General features: G+C 37.4%; 1 non-coding gene across 1 annotated transcript; it reads left to right on the top strand.

Annotated features, from left to right (window-relative positions):
- Nucleotides 1-12679: 12679 nt before the first annotated feature.
- On the top strand, nucleotides 12680-12838 carry LOC118584957. Its single transcript, XR_004945121.1, has one exon. It is a non-coding gene; the product is annotated as a U1 spliceosomal RNA (small nuclear RNA).
- Nucleotides 12839-14644: the final 1806 nt, after the last annotated feature.

Here is a 14644-nt window from a genome sequence, read left to right as displayed (position 1 = left end):
TAGGGGTTATAGTAAAGAGGGGGAACACTGTTTTAGGCTTTACATGCTATGTGATGACACCTTATTTATGTAGATGGTCTGAGGAAGCTTCTACAGAACAAGGTTTCAGATGGCATTTTCCAAGGTCTTTACTGTTAGCTATTCATTCCATACCCACCCCAGCCCATTTACCCTTCCTATTACATTATTACCCTTTCCCACTTCATACAATCTTTGTTCTGGCCATCTTCTAACATTCCCCTACGCAAGAACTCCTAACAGTTTCCTGATTTCTAAGGGCACTTCAGTTTAAACACTTACAGCTAAAAATTCAAAGCTATTGTCCATATATGAGAGACAGTACACTGTGTTTGTCTTTCTGGGTCTGGATTATCTCACTAAGAATGATTATTTCAAATTCTATCCATGAATCTGCAAATTTCATAATTTTATTTTTATACAGCTTAATAATATTCAAATTGCAAGTGTTTAATTGAGAATTTTTGCATATGTTCATCAAGGAAACTGGAATTATCTCTCATTTTTTGTTTTGGTATTGGGATAACACTGCCCTTGTAAAATTAATTTGGGAGTTATCTTCCCTTTTGTGTGTTATGGAAAATTTTGAGGCATATTGTTGTTAGTACTTCTATGAAGGTCTGATTAATTCTGTTCTAAGTTCTGGTCCTGGACATATTTCATTGGGAGAGTTTTAATTACTGCTTCCATCTTGGTTATTATAGGTCTATTTAAGTTATTTACTTCATCTTGCTTCTTGGTTTAACTTTGGTAGGTCATATGCATCTAACTATTTATCTGTATTTATCATATTTTCCAATTTAGTGACATAAATTTTTAAATATGCCCTTATGGGTTGTCTGAATTTCCTCAGTTTCTGCCCTCATAGATGTGGGTATGTAGTGTTTTCATTTTCATCTGTTCTTGGACTGTTAAATGTTTTTTTCTTGATTTCATCACTAACACATATCATGTAGTCATATGTTTTTTACTCTCAATGAGTTTGAATACTTTCTGTAGTTTCCATTGCTGGCGATATCCAGATTTATTGCCTTGTTGTCCAATAAACTGCAGGGTATTATTTAAATTTTCCTATATTTGTTGAAAGATTCTATCTAGGAATGTACTTATACTCTTGTTGAGTTGTTCATACATAGTTGCAATCATTATTTTTAATTTTTTGCTGGAAGTTCCTCCAGGTCATGCTTACTGGGTCCATAATTATAGGGTCAGTAATTTGAGGGAGGGGAAGACAAGTTGTCTCTTTACTCATGTTACTTTTGTTTCTGGTCGGTGACAAGCCTGCATGAAGCAGTTTATCAGCTGGGTCTTTCTTTTTGCTCACGTCTTTCTTCTCTCTGTGGAGGTATATTTAATATTCAAGAGAAGATTACAATATAAGATGGCAGAGACCTTGAAGGCTTCAGGTCCATCACTACTCTTGATTTGAGAGTCCACAACTGTCCACAGACAAACACTAGCCAAGAGTAAGCATCCCTCTGTTAGTCCTCTCTCTCTTCTGATGCCCTCTGTTAGTCTTCTCTCTCTTCTGATGCCCTCTGTTAGTCCTCTCTCTCTTCTGATGCCCTCTGTTAGTCTTCTCTCTCTTCTGATGCCCTCTGTGGTGGCCCTCCTAGTCTTCTACCTTAAGTAAGCTCAAATCAATTGGTGGCTGTGTGCAGGAGATTTTAGGAAGCTGTGTGTGTAGTCAGGTGGCCTCTGGGGTCAGGGGTGCAGGGCCTACCTAGAAGCACTAGGAAGCCACACTCCAGAGAAATGGACAGTTTACAGGGTTTGAAGGAAAATACTTAGCCTGAGGTGTAGGGATGGGAGATCCCAGAGAATCCAGGCAGTTTCGAAACCATTGGAATCATGATCCTGAAGGATCCTATAATACAGGGCAGAGCAATGCCTATCCCATGCTCAGACAGGAGAGTTTGCAGAGAAGATGGACTACTTTTGGAGTGGAAAAGACCAGTGCCTGTATGATGAGCAGGAAAGGGAGATTCCAGAGGAGCTGAGTGCATCTAGGGGATAAGTAGCATCAAAACTATCTGTCAGTACTCAGAAGGAAGTCCTGGAGGGGCCAACATCATTATTTGTGTAAAAATAAACACATTTAATTCATTAGCTTATTAAATTGCTTTCATTCTTAGGAAATACTAAAATTACATAATATATATTTATATATTATGCATGTATGTACATTGACATGATACTGGGTTCTCTGGAAGACCAGCCATAACTCATAGACATTGAGACAACTCTGTAGACCTGTAAAACATATTTTAAAACAATAACAAAAATTTATTTATTTATAAAAAATATATATAAATATAATTACTAAACACACACATATACATGTACATATATTGTTTTCAAATAATTTTCTTGGGTTAGGAAATTATGTGGTAGCTAGAAGAGCTTCCTGCTCCTCTAGAGGACTGGAGCTAAGTTCCCATAACTCACATCTGACAACTCTCAACTTCCTGTAACTCCAGTTCCCTGGGACTTGATGCTCTTTTCTGTCTTCTAGGGGAACCCACAAGTAGCATGTGGTACACAAACACATACACACACACACACACACACACACACACACACACACACGCAAGTATGTGCACATGCACACAAATATAAAGTCTGTCAAAAAATAAAAATTTTAAAATAACTTCTTGTCGCGTATTATTAGTTGATATTTTGCTTGTACATCTATTATATTATGTATCTCTACATAGCTAATATCACGTAAAATTTTCCTGGGTAAAGGTGGTTGTAATTGGAAGAATGTTAAGACTCTTGGATGTATAGGAAAATATTTATTTTCAGCACCTGTATTAATGTACCGGTGTTTTCATAGAACAGATATAAATTTTATTTCATGTTATGTGCACGAGTGTTTTCTTTGCATGTGTCTGTGCACCACATGCATGCAGTACCAGCAGAGGCCAAAAGAGGGCATCAGATCACCCGAGTGGGACTGGAGTTAGAAACAGTTACAAGCTGCATCATGGTTGCTGCAAATTGAACCCGGGTTCTATCACAAAGTAGTCAGGGCTTTTAATCATTGCAGAGTCTTTGCAACCCAACAAATCATGTTTTAAAACTAACAACACAATTTAATAATTTGCCATTTATTTATTTTGCAGTGTTAGTGATAGTGTCTAAGGTCCCCTGAATACTTAGCAAGTCTCTATCACTGATTTAACACACCCAGATCCTGTGTAACTTGGCAGTGGAAGGCTTACCTACCATAATTCAGATCCTTGGTTTGATCCCAAACACTATCAAGATGGTTTTGCAGAATGTCTCTCAAAAATTTGGAAATTTAAGAACCTAAAATTATGAAAAAGCTAATGAAAATGTTCTCTCTTAAAACCAAGGAACAGAGAAACAAAAGTCTGTTTTACAAGGCTTGACATTTAAATGGACCAAACAGAACTATTACATTGACAATATTTTCACAGCTGGGAAAAGGACTGAAATGTAAATGTTTAATGCAATGGTTATAAAAAATTATCTTTAAACCACTACAATACTGCCAAAAGCAAATGACTTTTTTCCTAAATTGTACTGTATAGTAGTTTAGAAATTTGATGTGAGCTTGTAGGACTGACCCCTGTAGCAGGAATCTTAAAGGTTCTTATTAATAAAATCAAACCCGAGGCCAGTTATTGGGGTGAACGCTGGAAGATCAGAGAGACAGAACAAGCCACAGCTACTTCACCTCGCCAGTTCTTCATCTGGTCTTGTTTCCTCAGACTGCAAGCTTCTGAGTCCTTATCTGAATGGGTCTCAGCTGAACTGTTGCTCCAAAGCCTAAAAGCTTAAACAGCCAAATGCTGAACCAGCCAAATGCTTCTAGTTTCTGGCCTTCACGCCTTATATATCTTTCTACTTTCTGCAGTCACTCCCTGGGATTAAAGGCTGGATTTCTGGGATTAAAGGCGTGTGTCACCATGCCTAGCTGTTTCTAAAGAGGCCTTGAACTCAGAGATCCAGAGGTATTTGTGTCTCTGAAATGCTAGGATTAAAGGCGTGCACCACCACCGCCCAACTTCTGCTGTGGCTTGCTCTGACCCATTTTCTAGCCACCATTTTTGGCTTTGTTCTAGTGGCTGTCTGTTCTCTGACCCCAGATAAATTTATTAGGGTGCACAATATTATGGGGAACACAACACCACCAAAAACCCCTTCTCTGCTCTTCTTGTCTCTATGATTTTGGAGTATGTTTGTGCATCCTGGACTTCTAGTTTCTCAGACTTGGAATAAGAACACTGCCTTTTTGTCCTGACTGAAAGTATAAACAAAACATACAAAATTTCCCCTTGAGTGGAAAGAAGTACTTGATTCAATGGTCTTCCTTTCCAGCAATCATCCCTTGGTCTTACAGAAGAGCAATAGGTGATTGTTTCTTGTGGCTTGATCTCTTCTCCACAGATTCATGTGCTTGAGACTTTATATTCCAGTGGATTAATATTGAAAAGTAGAAGGTCCATTAAGAGATGCAACCTACTGGGAAGTATTTATGTCACTGGTGCTCTCTTGACTTTCATGAGATTCTAGTCAGTCCTTCTAACAGGTGGGTTCATTATGATAACAAGATTGTTCCCCTCCAGACTTGCTGACTCTGTCTCATCATGCAGTTACCCATTCTCCCTCACATTCTCACTGGTGAGACAATATGAAGAAGACTCTCAATAGAAATTAAACCAACAAAGCCCACCTCACTGTGAACTTTAAGCTTCTGAAATTATAAGGTAAATGAGCCTCTTTTCCTTTGTTGGAATTTGATATTTGATTACAGTAATGACCAATGGACCAACAAAGCACTGCAATTCATAGAAATAGTGGGGAGATGGACCTTCAAGATTTCTCAATGTTTATTCACAGAATCAATGGCTTGCCTGATACACGCTTCCAAGATTCCCACCTGCTTTTCCAACCTTCATGTGAGCAAGAATTTCTCTGATAGTTGATGGGAGAAATTAAAATAAATATTTTCATGATAGGAAAGAAAATTACATTTCTCAAATCTAACTTTGAAAGTGTGGAAGGGAAAGTGATTATTGGTTCTTTTTACTATAATATTATTAATTTGCATGCAGCCATTCTCAATCTTATAAGAGAATAAAGAAAAGATTTAATTGACATCATTAAATATGAAACTGAAAACCATATAGCTAACATACATCAAAATATTCCTCAAGATTAATAAAGAGCAACTGTTTTTATGGAAATCAAGGCAGTTTATTTTCTTTTACTTAGTTATTTCACATTTGTACAAGTAACTATGTATTTTAGTCCATCTCACCCCAATTCTCTATTTCCCCCCTGCTACTAACCACCCCAAAATCTCCTTGTCCTATTAATAGTTTTGGTTTAATGTCCCACAGAATTTAGCCAGGGCCATTGATATGCTCCTAAATTTGGAACTAACCATCAAAGCATGGTGGACTCAACAATAAGCACATCTTGAAACCATGTTCCCCCTATTCTAGAATCTGTTGGTTGCAAACAGATCAGCATTGTGACATGAAGTGTGTGTGTGTGTGTGTGTGTGTGTGTGTGTGTGTGTGTGTATGTTTGATCCTGAGATAAATATCCAAGTCCTTAATGAGGATTTTTTGACTTAATAACATTTTCCCCAACATCCTCAAACTTGCTTCTTTCAATGCTCTTCCAAATCTCTTGTACACTCTAAAAAGTAATGTTTATCAGCAAATATAAAAATTACATAATACTGTGGCTCTGAACTCTTGTTTTTTTCTACCAAACGATATGATAAAATAACCTTCAGTCCAATTCTGGTCACGTTGGTTACCCTTTTTGTGTCACAGGAGTTCAATACTTGCTTGTCTGCTCATTGCTCCTTGCTGGAAGTTCACAGGCGTTACTCATCCATAATTCTTCAGTAACTGTCATAGTTTCTGACACAGTGGGTGTAGCTGATATTTACTACCTAGTCAAGATCTGCTAAATAGTAAATAAAAACCCAATTACTTATTCACCCAACTAGCAAAAAGTATTGACAATTCCTGGCCAGATAACCAGACTCATATCCACCTTCTGTTGGCTTCCTATTGTTTCTGTTTCTCTCTGTGATTTTTTTATTTGTTCCTAGTATTTCATTTTGTAATGAATATTTAGGAGAAGTACTTTCTTACATAAACATGTTGGACTTAAGAAAGACCATATTTGTGCTTAGTAAAGTATCAAGTAGACTATTAGTCACTTGGAACTAATCAACCTTTTTGTCATTTTTTCATATTCTTAGAATTTAATTATTTTTAATGAATCTTCTTGAATAAATGACTATTCCAATAAATGGGGAAGAATCATGCTGTAATGTAAGCTGAATATCTGGTCAGTCTGATTCAGAGGAATTTTAGAGTTAAGAATTCACACTGCTGTGTAGCCACTGGGTACATCAACCCTGCTCCATGAAAAGGCCATACATATATGAAGAAATGGGCAACACAAATTGGATCTGATAGATGAAAAAAAAAAAGTACACAAAATTGGATGGGTAGGGAAAGGAGTTAGATCTGAAGAAGTTGAGGAAGATGGTGAATATATTCAAAACTCATTGAATGAAATTCTCAACTATCTAATAATAATAATAATAATAAATCCTCACACACTCCCCCAGAAGAAATTGCACTGCTGTTCTCATTGCCATCACCTAATTGTTTTCATCTGTGTATTACCATTCCACTTCTTGATGATGATGCACAACGTGGGTAACATTATCTCCTAAGAGAAATGTGTAGCAGATGGGAAAGAAGAGAGAGGCAGGAGGCAGAGAAGAGTTGAGAGAGAAAAGAGGATCAAGGGATGAAGGGAAGAATTCAGTGTTTACCACACCAATTCAAGATTTAGACCACCACCAACAATAAGTTCTTTGACCTGTTAAGGGTTTCTGCTACCTGAAGGAAGTGCATCACATTACGAAGAGGCAACCTCTGAAAGGACTGTGGTTATCTGTATTAAGTAAAAGAAAGTAGAAACAGGGCTATCTAGCAATCACTGAAGTCAAAGAGTAAGGGAAAAGCCAGGTTTGAAATGGTGTTACACTTCACTTGGCCGCTTCTTACACACTGCTTATCCCAGGCTTTGCTTAAGTTCAGCTAAAATATATTGCAGCTCTCAATTGGGGAGATAATATGATTCATTTATTAAGCTTAATTATTTTACCATTGAAACTTTTTTCACATAAATAGTATTCCATAAAGCATATTTTAGAAAAGATACCCCTAAAGATTTAAAAATATCCTCTCCTTTCACTCTAAGAAGTTACCAAGTAGCCGTAGCGACCAGACTGAGCTTAATTGATATAGCAATGTCCCTGACTGAGCCTGGCCACACATTCTAAAAGTGAATATGAGTGTGCAGGGATGTTTCACTCAAGCCCTCACCAAAGCCCTTGTGTAGAATAACTAGTGGCCTTAGAAAAAATGAATAACTTCTTCAGAGACTTATGGTTAGCCTTCTAGGACACTAGCAAATAATTTCTTACATCATTGACTGTGTAATTTCACAGAATGTTTTATAGTTATATGAAATATGTACATGGCTTCTTTACTTCCTCTCAAAAGGTCCATGAGGTTGAAATTTTTATTCCCATTTGATTGATGAGAGAGTTGAGGTTTAAAAACACAATTTTGTTTTTAACTTCTCTTGGGTTTACATAGATGAGAAATGGATAAGAACACCTTGGGATTTCAGCTTATCAACATGAGTTTCTCTAAGCCAAGCATGGCCTTCTCTCTTTCCAAGTGGCTAGAAGGCATGGCATGGAATTTTCTTCCCCTTGTAGCTCAGGGTGACAATGCAGGGAGTGTCCCATTGCTATATCATCCCTTCTCTCCCCAACCCTGTCCTTTGCTTTGTTTTTTCCTGCATTCTGATCCATTTTCAAAATTCCTTTGTATTTACCAAGATGAAGCTATTTTCAAATATATGTATTTCTACATCATCTACTTCTGCTGTACCCACAGAGGGATGTTCTCCTGTGAGGTCTCCATGACATGGCTAAAGAGTTTCTTTCAGTGCTTAAGAAATGTCTGGTTTTCCTTTTTCACAGGTCGACTGTTAAATTTGTGCTGTCCATTTATCAGGGATGCTCCAAATGGCACTAAAGCTGACAGAAAACAAGCAGGAGCTGACAGCTTCACTCCAGTTACAGCTGATTAAAGGCTGCAGAGGCCTGAGGGCCCAGTTCTAAACGAGGACCACTGAAACTCGACCAGAACAATTCCAGCATGAATCTTTTCTGCAATGGAAATGTACAAGTCTTCCAGCAGTTAAGGAGGCTGTGGAAAATGAGGCCCAGAAACAAGTAAGTTATAGTAGGTGAGAATTGCATAGCATATTTGGAAAGTAAAATAAACACAAATACTAATGGACCCAAGTGTGCAGGTGCTCTGTGTACACAGAGACAGACATGCCTGCATTTCTAATGATGCTCTTAATGGTTATTACTAACTATTATGATGCTGAGTAATTGGCACACAGGAATACATGGTAATAATAGACCTCAAATTTGCATAGCACCTTTAAAATCCCAAAATCTTTTCACATCTGTTGTCTTATTCAATACAAGGTGAGAATAGAAATTAGTATTCCAATCTTACATGTGATAAATTAGAATACCTCAAGTTTTGATGAATCTGACCATGTATAATGAGGTATTACACAGCAAGGTTTATATTTATTTATTTATTTCAACTTTCCACACATGTTCTTACCCAAATCTGATACCCAGATTTGATAATTATAGCCATTTGCTGCAGACATCTGCACAACATTCAATTTGCTTATCGCCTCCTTTGTAAAAAAAAAAAAAAAAAAAAAAAATGATCTGTGTATGGGCCTATATCTCTCAAAGATTCTCTGCTACTGGACAATAGTGTCTATGAAGTGTTTCTGATCTTTCTTTTCTCACTTTTCTGGCATCAGCATAATAAAAGGCTGTTCAAGGAAACTGGAATAATGCATTTATTTTAAAAGAAGGTAATACCTATAAATATGATTCTGCAAAGTAAAAGGATAGAATTACTTTAATGAGCTGCTAAATTATTTGGCTATACAATCAGAGAATATTATTCAGAAGGTGACAGCAACTTATAGAATGGTGGAATATTTGCATATCTGTACTTCATAACTTTAATGCCCCAAATCTATAAGGAATGGATAGCTCATCAGGAAACGGTGAAAAGAAAAGCAAATGATTTGAACAGACAATTATCTAAAGAAGATACAAGGATGTCTAATTAACACTTGATTAACCTATACCATAAGTTATCAGGGAAACACAAAAGAAGACTATAGTGTGATATGTTTCACAAGGGCCAAGTTGGTTAATTTGAAGCAAGACCATAGTGGTAAAGTAACAAAACTTAGGAATGTTAAGGAAAATAGAACTTCATTGGTGGTAGGAATGTAAAACCAAATAGACAGAAAACTCTTGAGTAGTTTCTTCAAAGGCTGAGCACACAAATGCCATGCAAACCAGGACCTCCATATATGTCTAGATATGTACTCAAGAGAATGGGTAACAGAGATTGACGCAGAGGTTTGTATGCTTGGAGGCCAGTGTTGACTGTTGTTCACAACAGACCAACAATGTGAAAATGACCTAGGTATCCATCAACAGATGAATGGGAAAACAAAATGAGTTATGCACATACAGTAGACACATTGTCACGCCTTAGAAACAATAAAATCCCGGTGCATCAATGACAGATATAGAAAACACACTCAGTGACATGATCGGATATAAAGAGGCTACAATTACTGTTACAGTCCACTTAAATGAAAATTCTAGAAAAGAATAAGCACCATCTCATTCTCCCTCCTTCTTCTCTCCTCTCCTTCCCTCCCCTCTACTTTCCTCTTCTCTTCTCTCCTGCCTCCTCTCTTGCCTTCTCTTCCATTATGTGGCACCAAATGCTGGTCCTCATGCAGAATAAGCAAGTGCTGTGACGCTGAGCTGCGCTATGGACCCTAAGAAAATTCATAGTTAAAAGGTTGTGCCAGGTGTCCCAGAGGTATAAGAGTGAGAAGAATGAAGAGTTTTTGGTAAATATATAGAGATATTTTGCTGGAAATGGTGAAGAATTTCCAAAAATGTACTGTGATAATGGTTTCCCAACATGCTTGTAATTGATACCACTGGATTATATGCTTGAACTAAAGTCACTTTTATACCACCTGTATTTTCTCACAAAGAAAATTATGAAGAATGAAGTGTTGATATTTTATTCTGCAAAGGTTCATTATGACAGTCAGAGGTCAAAAATGGTTCTTATTCTTATATTTTCATTTTCTTTAGCTTCGAGCTTGTTATTGAGTCCTTCCCAAGCACTCAAAGAGAAGTTTTTTTTCCCCCTAGAGGACAAAGAATCTAAAGAGAATATGCATGGCAACAAGAATGGAGGGGAGGGGCTGGGAGGAAGGTGGGGGTAGGGGCAGGAGGGGGGAGGACAAGGGAACCCATGGCTGATGTATAAAATTTAAAACACATAATAATAAAGAAAAAAAAGAAGTTAACATTTAACAAGAGGGTGTTTAATATGTAGAATCTGGATATATATTCCAAATACAATTATTTTGTGCATTGAGTATATTTCTGTATGCTTTAAAAAATAAAGCAAAATAATAAGAATTCAAATTTTCTGCAAAAGACAGATACCATACAAACAAATTTTCTTTTAGTTTCTTAAATAGCATTAAAATCCACAGTCAAATTTATACAAATAAGAAAGCTGAAAAATTGGTGCAAAACAATTGAACATTTTAGGTAACAATTAAAATTAAATATATAAATATGCTTTATATTTATCTTTATAGTTAATATTAATTTTTATAGTATAAAAGTATTCATGCTCTCCTACTCCATTCTTGTTCCAGCTCGACCATCCCATTCCCTTATGTTCTCATCCCCCATCCACTACCCTCTCTTTTCCCCCTACCCCCAGTTTACTCATGGATATCTCATCTACTTCCTCCTCCCAGAGCAACCCATGCATCCCTCTTAGGATCCTCCTTATTAGCTAACTTCTCTGGAGCTGTGGGTTGTAGTCTGGTTATCCTTTGCTTTACATCTAGTATCCACTTATGAGTGATACATACCATGGTTGTCTTTCTGAGTATGGGTTACTTCACTCAGGATGATATTTTCTAATTCTATTCATTTGCCTGCAAATTTCTTGATGTCATTGTTTTTCACTGCTGAGTATCACTCATTGTGTATATATACCACATTTTCTTTATCCATTCTTTGGTTGAGGGCCATCGAGGTTGTTTCCAAGTTCAGGCTATTACAAATAATGCTGCTATGAACATAGTTGAGCAAGTGTCCTTGTGGTATGATAGATAATTTCTTGGGTATATGACCAAGATTGGTATCATTTGTGTCTTGAGGTAGACTGATTCCCAATTTTCTGAAAAACTGCCATATTGATTTCCAAAGTGGCTATACAAGTTTGTACTCCCACCAACAGTGGAGGAGTGTTTCCCTTGCTCCACATCCTCTCCAACATAAGCTGTCACCAGTGTTTCTTATCTTAGCAATCTTGATAGAGGGAGACATCATGGGGATAGAGAAAAACCTGGTGCTAAGAAAGTTCCCAGGAATCCACAAGTATGACCCCAGTTTAGACTACTAGCAATAGTGGAGAAGATGCTTGAGCTAGCCTACCTCAGTAATCAGATAAGTGAATACCCTAACTGTCACCATAGAGCCTTCATCCAGTAACTGATGGAAGCAAATGCAGTGATCCACAGCCAAGAACCAGGCTAAGCTCCAGCAGTACAATCAAAGAGAGAGAAAAGAGATTCTATGAGCAAGGGGCATCAACATCATGATGGAGAAATCTATAGAGACAACTAAACCAAGCTAATGGGAACTCAGGAACTTTAGACCAACACCTGTGGAGCCTCCACAGGACTGGACTAGGCCCTCAGTATAAGCAAGACAGTTGTGTAGCTTGGTCTGTTTAAGGGGCCCCTGGCAGTGGGATCAGGATCTATCCCTAGTGCATGAGCTGGCTTTTTGTAGTCCATTACCTATGGTGGGACACTTTGCACAGCTTTGATGCAGGGGGAAGAGACTTGGAACTGTGTCAACTGAATGTACTAGGCTTTGATGACTACCCATGGGAGGCCATACCTTGTTGGAGGAGGAGATGGGAAGTGGGCTGCTGAGGAGGAGGGACCTGGGGGGGGAATAGGAGGAGGGATGAGAGGCAGATATGTGGTTGGTATATAAAATGAATTAAAAATTTCTTAATAAAGAAAAAAGTATTCTGGCATAAAGTAAACAGCTATACAAAAATAACAGAAGCAAATATCTATACTCAGATTTAAACCTCCTTTACATATCTTTAAATGTCATTCTGCATGAATTTTTTGTTATGTTAGTTTTTCTATTACATACATATTTGGAAAAATTCTTAAATTTAATTGAATAGATATTAGTAGGCAAATATTTGTCCCATGATATCCATTGATTCATATATTCTTCACTTTTAATTTAATTAAGTCTTAGAGTTTTCAAAACAATTTTTATTAAAAGATTTTAATTTTAGATTAACACAGTATATCACTATGGTAATCATTTGTGTTTCTGGCATATCATTAGTCTGAAAAAAAAATCTGAATTCACCATTTGAAGTACATGCATATATGGCAGGTAAGACTCCATGATCATGATGGTGACTCTCCCCAGGGGAGGCTCATCCATTCACTTCTGATGTTTTGATCCTAGTGTTTTCCTCAAAAAGAACTCGGCTACACAGTTTGTGGTGGTGGAGTACTGTGTCTCCATTTTCTTTTACTAACACTAATAATAAACAAAAGCAAAATACAACCAAACATGCAAAAAAAAAAAAAAAAAAAAGAGTTTCCATTGAGCACAGACAATGTCTGCACCACCACAAAGTGGAAGGAAACAAATTACCATACAGAAGTCCAGACAGTAAAACATACTATGATTTTTCTTCTTCACATTTCTGGACCAATTTTATAATTTCAAATCAAATTTAAAAATAGTCTACGGCCATACCACCTTGAACGCACCCGATCTTGTCTGATCTCGGAAGCTAAGCAGAGTCGGGCCTGGTTAGTACTTGGATGGGAGACCAATTTACTTGGTATTCATCAGAGGATTTGTTCAGAGTTGTTTAAATATTTTTGTTAATAATAAACCTTTGAACTTTATAATCTAGATATTTTCATGAAGATAGTTAAAGAATTATATTTTTAATATAGAGATGTAATCTTGAAAAAATTAAGTATATAAAACCCACAGTTATTTTATAGAACATTGTTACCATAGTTTTTAAGAAGCAAATTTTCTTAAAACAAAACCATAGATTTCAAACTACTTGTTCATTTTTACTTTACTTTTTTGAACTTTTTCTTTTATTCTTTGAGAGTGTCATAGATGTATTTTTCACCTATTTACTCACACATTCACTCAATATTTGCCAAGCCCGTTCCTATGATTTGTACTAGATTATATGCTGGAAATTAGGGAACAAAGCAAATAAAAGATACAGAGCTTTTCAGATATGATAGGGAGAAAAAGTTCACTAAAATCTTCTGGGGTGTGGCCTTCCATATTAACCCAATGCTCAAGGAGAGTAAAAGTTGGCTAATGGATTGTGGTGATTAACATTCCCTGTCAACACGAAGAGCAGCCTACAAGACACACACACCTCTGTTTATGGTGTGTTTGCAGAGAAGTTTAATTTGAGAAAGCTAACCCACCCTCAATTGGAGCAGTACTATTCCATGGCTTTGGGACTATGACTGAATAGAAGGGAAAAACCAAAGCTAGAGCATCCACTTACCTCTGAATCCTGACTATGGACACAATGTGACTTCACATTTCTTCAGACTTGCCATGGTGGACTGCATGTCTTTGTAAACTGTGATCCAGCACTTCCGTTACAATGTTCTTGTAGGATGTTTTGTCAGTACTATGTGTAAAGTAACTAATACATCACTCCATCCTGGAGAACCAGTGGGCTTTCCTGTAAAGCCAGAGTTCTAACTGTGCCCCTTCTGCTTCTACAGGTTCTGACATCTACATCTGGAATGATTGTCCATTACAGCTGGAGGGCTTGTGATGCATGGGGGTGCCGTAAGGGGTGAGCACTTGAAGCACGTGAAGATGGTGACAGCACAAGGTGGGCTGTGAGTCTGGAAGAACCACGAAGGTGGGGCAAAGGAAAGCACATGGGTTAGGAAAGATAACTCCTGATCATTTGCTCAGGCTTATTCACTCAACTACTTCATGTCCTTGTATAAGCTGGAAAGCCTAATTAATGAGCACCAGGACTCAACCAGAAGTAAGCTGTCACAAATGCCCTCCAGGAAACCTTAGGAACAAGAGGTGGAGGCTTTTCTCCTTCCCACATTTGGTTCCAGGGCTCTCTGAGCACCAGCCTGAGCTTTCTGCAGAGTTTTGAAAGGGAAAAAGCAAGCAAGAAAATATGAGACAGAGGTGACTCTTTATGGGGAGGAGCTATCAGTGGGGACCAGACACAGGACACAAATTAAACATCCAGTATCCAGAGCAAAACACTGAAAAATCTATAACCATCTAGTCACAAGGATGGCAAAATTTGCTTAACCT

The sequence above is a fragment of the Onychomys torridus genome, chromosome 5 (genome assembly GCF_903995425.1).
Source record: "Onychomys torridus chromosome 5, mOncTor1.1, whole genome shotgun sequence".
Taxonomy (NCBI): Eukaryota; Metazoa; Chordata; class Mammalia; order Rodentia; family Cricetidae; genus Onychomys; species Onychomys torridus.
The sequence above is the reverse complement of the archived record's forward strand: the minus strand, read 5'-3'. Positions and strand labels throughout refer to the sequence as shown.